The following is a 6,000-nucleotide window of genomic DNA, read 5'->3' as shown; positions in this document are numbered from 1 at the left end:
TTTAGCTAAAAGAGTGCAACTTTGTGTGTGGATATTATATTGGTTTAAACCTCATGTATATCAATTTTCAGGTGCAAACTGAACTGATATAACCAGTTTTCAACCTAAGAGTCCACAAAGGCACAAAAGTTGCAGTGGGCTAAATAAAGATATTGAAGTTAAGTTGCTGTGTCTTCTCTGCATAGACAAGCCCCAGGGCCAGATTTTTAAAAGTATTTAGGCACCTAGTGGAATTTTCAAACCTTCTAGTTGCCTAACATCCATTGAAATCAATGTTTGAGGTACCAAGGTGCTTTTCAAAATCCCACTAGGTGCCTAAATACCTCAACTAATCTGGCCCTAAATCACTTTTGAAAATAGGATGGACAGTTAAATTTTCAAGTGCAGCTAATTGACTAAAGAGCCAATGAGACTGAAGCTCCTAAGTCATCTAGGTGCTTTAGGAAATTTTACCCTAAGGCTCCCTAGTGTGCTTGAATGTAATATAGTTTGAATTCTAGGGACTTCAATGGAAGTTAGACACCAAGGTGCTTTTGAAGATCATGCTAGGCACCTGTTTGTCTCTTTAGCACCTTTATACCTTTGGGGAGCTCAGCCCTGGTGCTTAGCTATCCAGTTCCACCGGGTTGTCATTGTGCTCATGAAATCCTGAACTGCTCAGAGCATTTGCCGTCCACATGGGTGTGAAAATTACTGAGCAATATCAGGCATCATCCTGGTAAATACAATGGGAATTTGCTGGGCTCAGGACTGAATAAAATTTAAGTCAGGGGTAAAATAATTGCTGAAATTATGCACCTGATCTCCCTTCCCCTTCCAGAGATTTAGGCTGGGATTTTCAAAGGCGACTAAGGGAGTTAGGTTTCCAACTCCCATTTAAATTAATTAATTTTGGGCGCCTAAATTCCTTTAGGCACATTTGAAAATACCAGTCCACTTTGGCATGGACTTAATTGAGGCAGGACTGGCCCCTAAAGCAGAAGCTACTCCCCATAATAGTGCAATACATGTGAGAAGAGAATCAGGATCTGTGACTTTATGGCCCTCAACTCCGTGAGAGATTCATGATAACATCGCTAGGCTTGGCAACATGGACACCCCATTCTAAATGATAGGTCAGAGCTCCTAAATGTAAATGAGCTGCAAAGATGAGAGCACGTGTGTTTGTGGCTAGAATACAGAAAATGTGACTTGTTCCAGTTCAGAGCCAGTGGGCAGATTCTGAACGCCTTAGGGTGAAAATCATCCTGTGCTGAGAAGTACTTACCTTACACCTAACCCTCACAGGATCACTTACGGAGGTCTTCAGTAGTGCACTGGGTGAAGTCGATTCCTCATCTCAGCATGGGACACAGGACCAAAGACATAGGTTGATAGAAATCTACAGCTGATATAGTGAGTTGATGACTTGTATGATATGAATTATTAAGTCTTTGCTCACATTGTGGTGGAGAAATATCAACATTGCATTTGTCACCAGTTTACACCCTGTTGTTGGAGTCTAAGGAAAGCATCTGTAACAGTGACCAGTGCCTGGTGTTGGAAGAGTCCTACACATGGGTCTAGTCTGGTGAAGAAATGTGGACAGGCCAGGGTAATACTTATGCTAAGCTCACTGGCTTCAGCCAAGTCTTTGCTTGACATGAGTGTTGCTTGCGAAATTCGTCCGTGTGGAGAGACTTCTTTAAACAATGCTTACAGCAGCTGGATAAGACAAAGGTGTTTTGTACTGTGTTGAAGGACATAGATAAAAGGGAGTTAATCAGTATAATACATAAAAGGTATTGCCAAAAAGTCCCTGTATTGTGAAAAACAGAAAAGTCCCTATATTTGAGTGGTATGATCCAAGTAAATAAACCAATTGGAAAAGGGACATGATGACATGAAAGTAGCCTGGACAGAAAAAGTTTTGTAAACTGAAGCCTGCACATGTATATACTATGGGTAAGGTAAGACACAATGCTTAATGTTGATTGGATGGTCAGATAACGTGTAAAGTATAAATATGCTAGAGTGTAAGGGAATAGTCAGACCCTCGTAGGAAAAATCGACAGTGACTACGCCCCCAAGAGAAGGCAATTGGGCAATATCTTTTTCTGTATATCTGTCATTCATTGCTTTTATGGTAATTGTAACGTGCAGGGCCTTGCTTTTGGTTCAAAGAAAGGTTTGAATGAATAAACCTGACTGTCTCAGTCTCGAGTGTATGGTAATCCTCACCAAATGCTCGTCCTTCAGAAAGAGCTGTAAGAGGCCACATGCAGAAGCAGTTATGGGAACAGCCTGCCCATACTGGAAGTTTCTTCTGTTAATACAAGCAAATGTGAACAAGAACAAATGTAATGCATGATAGCAACTGTGAGCTGAACAGAAAGTTCAGCCACCCATAGGATCATAAACTGTTCCTCAGAAAGTACCTCATGTGTGACTTTTTCATACGACCTCAGAAAGGATGTAAACATTCTGTGGAGAACTAATCATAAGGGAGTTTGCAAATCTACAAAATAACTCTTCCTCTCCCAAAGACCTTGTATTTTCCATCAATATCTGAAGCAACCACCGAACTTGATCTGAGGTTAGAAAATTATTTTAACTTTGTTAAAAGGGTATTATCTAGACCATCCCTGACAGTGTTTGTCTAACCTGCTCTTAAAAATCTCCAAAGATAGGGATTCCACAACTTCCCTAGACAATTTATTCCAGTGCTTTACTACCCTGACAATTCAGAAGTTTTTCCTAATATCCAACCTAAACTGCCCTTGTTGCAATTTAAGCCCGTTACTTCTTGTTCTATCTTCACAGGTTAATGAGAACAATTTACCTCCCTCGTCCCTGTAACAACCTTTCATGTACTTGAAAACTGTTATCATCTCCCCCCCTCAGTCTTCTTGTCTCCAGACTAAACAAGCCCTTTCCCTCCCTGCCTCCCCCCCAATCTTCCCTCATACGTCAAGTTTTCTAGACCTTTAATCATTTTTGTTCTTCTTCTCTGGACTTTCTCCAATTTGTCCACATCTTTCCTGAAATGTGGTGCCCAGAACTGGACACAATACGCCAGTTGAGGCCTAATCAGCGCAGAATAGAGCAGAAGAATTACTTCTTGTGTCTTGCTTACAACACTCCTGTTAATACATCCCAGAATGATGTTTGCTTTTTGTTTTGAAACAGTGTTACACTATTGACTCATGTTTAGCTTGTGACCCACTATGGCCCCAAGATCCCTTTCCACAGTACTCCTCCCTGGGCAGTCATTTCCCATTGTGTATATGTGCAACTGATTGTTCCTCCCTAAGTGGAGTACTTTGCATTTGTCTTCACAGAATTTCATCCTATTTACTTCAGACCTTTTCTCCAGTTTGTCCAGATCATTTTGAACTTTAATCCTATCCTATCTATCTAATCAATCGTCTTCTCAGTGTCCAGCTTGGTTCTGAGTGCTTACAATTCACTGCCTTACAAACGAGGTATTTTTTTAAAGGAATTCCATATTTTTAACATAATTTACTGTGAAAGGCATACAGTTCCCTGCAAGCCAATAAGGTCTCGCTGGTACAAGGAAAGTCTTGAAAGTAGGAGGAAAGTCTTGAAAAGATTAACTCTACCATTCAACTGAGATGAGTCCTTCTTTTTATGGAGAAAATAGAATATCACGGCTGTTTTCATCATTTACATCATGGTAAAGGGCAGGCAAGTAGATTTTGTCAATCAGGTGTTTTAACTGTTCCGGAAATTTTGCTAGGTTCAGCTCTTTCCATCAGTGGAGACTGAATACAAAGAGCCAGATCCTCAGTTGGTCTAAATAATCGTAGCTCCATTGAGAGGTCTGCTGAGAGAAATTTGGAGGCCCGGTAAATTATGTTTTCCCCCTCCCATTTCACCCTAAATAGATAGTTTTGCGGGGGCACTGAGCTCAGGACCTCAGTACAATTGTTCCACCTTCCCTCTCTCATCAGCCTTATCTATTGATCATTCACACCAGCTGAAGGTTTGCCCAGTGAGAAGATTTGCTGAATGATGAGTTGCAGTAAGTTCCATTGTTTAAAAATGTTCAGAAATTCTACTTATTTTCCTCACTTTACTCATGTGAGTGGAACCCTTGACTTCAACGGAATCATTCATGTGAGTAAATTTAGGCATTTTTGTTTTATATATGTCTATATATGCAAGTTTATTTATGTATTAACTCTTTGCAGAATCAGGGCATTAGATGTTATTCATAGGATGTTATTCATAACAAAATAAATGGTTTATATTGAAGAGGGAGAAAATATAATAGTTGATTGCCCGTGTTGATTAGACTTTGATACAAAATATTTAAGGCTGGGATTTTCAAAGGTGTCTGAGGGAGTTAGGCGCCCAACTCCATTACATTTCATAACTCCCTTCGGATCCTTTGCAAATTCAAATCCAAATAGGGAGGGGGACTCAATTTAGGTTATGAAAAATGAAAACTCAGAACACCCAAAACAAGCAATCAAACAAAAATTCAGAACATTCACTGTAAAAGTCATTGATAGATTTCAAGGTAGGGACAACTTTTTCAAAAGCGGCTTCTAATTCTGAATGCCTCAAATTTGAGACCTCAGCATTAATCCATCTGTGAAGGAAACTTTTGGCCAGCACTGGGAACCTGATATTTTTTTCAGAAGGTGTTTTAGAAACTTGGCATATTACAGTTTTGCTGTATTTGTGGGGCTTGCGGTCTGTTGTGTGGGAGTGAGGGTACCCGGGTTCTGTGCCGAGCTCTTTTAGGGATGCATAGAATAGCTGTTGTATCAAAGGACCAGGAATCAGTACACTTGGGTTCTATTCCCATTCTTTGAGGGGAGTTAGGATCGTGGTTTGAGCAGAGCGGGGGCTGAGAATCAGGGCTCCTGGGTTCTATTAACGGTTCTGGTTGAGAAGTATGTTCGACTGACTAAACGGGGAGAAGAATTGCAGACTCCTGGCACAGCTGGTCAAAAATGTTTGAAATTCACAGTTTTGATGAAATTCTTCATCAGAATTTAAAATTCTGATAAAAAAGGGATGCATTTTTTGATTTTTTTTTTTTTTAGGACAATTGCTTCCTTTGTTCTTTGGTCCTCTCTGGCCCTGAGCTTTGCTGTAATTGGCGCATTGCATGGCCTTGCACCCCTCAGTCTCAATTGGTCAAAGGAGGTTGCAACTGACTCATTTTCAACTACCCAAAATGAATGCTGGTTTATAGATGTAAATGGTTATTTATGCTCCAAAATTGAGTAGCTGTCCTCTGAACTGCAACTTTGTATAACATCCCCACTCCAACTTGGGACTTCAGCAGGCTTAGAACCTGAGACTTTCTGCACAAAAAGAATTAAATGTCCTCTTGCATTGTAGGAAGGAAATTGACAGGTACAAATCTCATGTGTTCAGTATTGACCTAAGTCTGCTCCCACTGACTCAATGACAAAAATCCTATTGACTTCCTTCCTCGGGAGCAGAAATAGGCCTATACTGAGAACTTTTGAAAAGCTCACCCTATTTAGCAGGGATTTTCAAAAGAGACGATGGGGTTTTGTTCACTTCTAAAAGAATCACAGATTGTGCTGAATGCCTAACACCCATAGGTCTCATTTGAAAATGATTTGGCTCCTGAATAATTTACAGGAAAAATGTTGTTTTTTCTGTTGACATTTTTCAGGGTTTTGTCAAAAGGACAACTCTTGCCCCCCACACACACCCAGAAAACAACTTTTGATTTGAAAATTTTCAATTTAAAACAACAAAAATATTAATTAAAATAAAATCAATCTTGGGCTTTGGATGCTGACCGTGGAAAAAACATGTTTCATTGACAAAAACTAAAAATTGTGTTTTTCAAGGAACACCTGAAAATGGAATTTCTATCCTGAAAGTTTCTTTTTGGTCCAAAAGCCACTTTCCACTGGAAAAAAAGTTTCCACAGGAAAATTTAGGACAAGCTTAAATTCACCCTGTGAGCAGGAAGGCTCCAGAAATGTAATAGCAATAGGATATTTT

Source organism: Eretmochelys imbricata, chromosome 19 (assembly GCF_965152235.1).
Source record: "Eretmochelys imbricata isolate rEreImb1 chromosome 19, rEreImb1.hap1, whole genome shotgun sequence".
In the NCBI taxonomy this organism is placed as follows: domain Eukaryota; kingdom Metazoa; phylum Chordata; order Testudines; family Cheloniidae; genus Eretmochelys; species Eretmochelys imbricata.
This window is presented reverse-complemented; position numbering follows the sequence as displayed.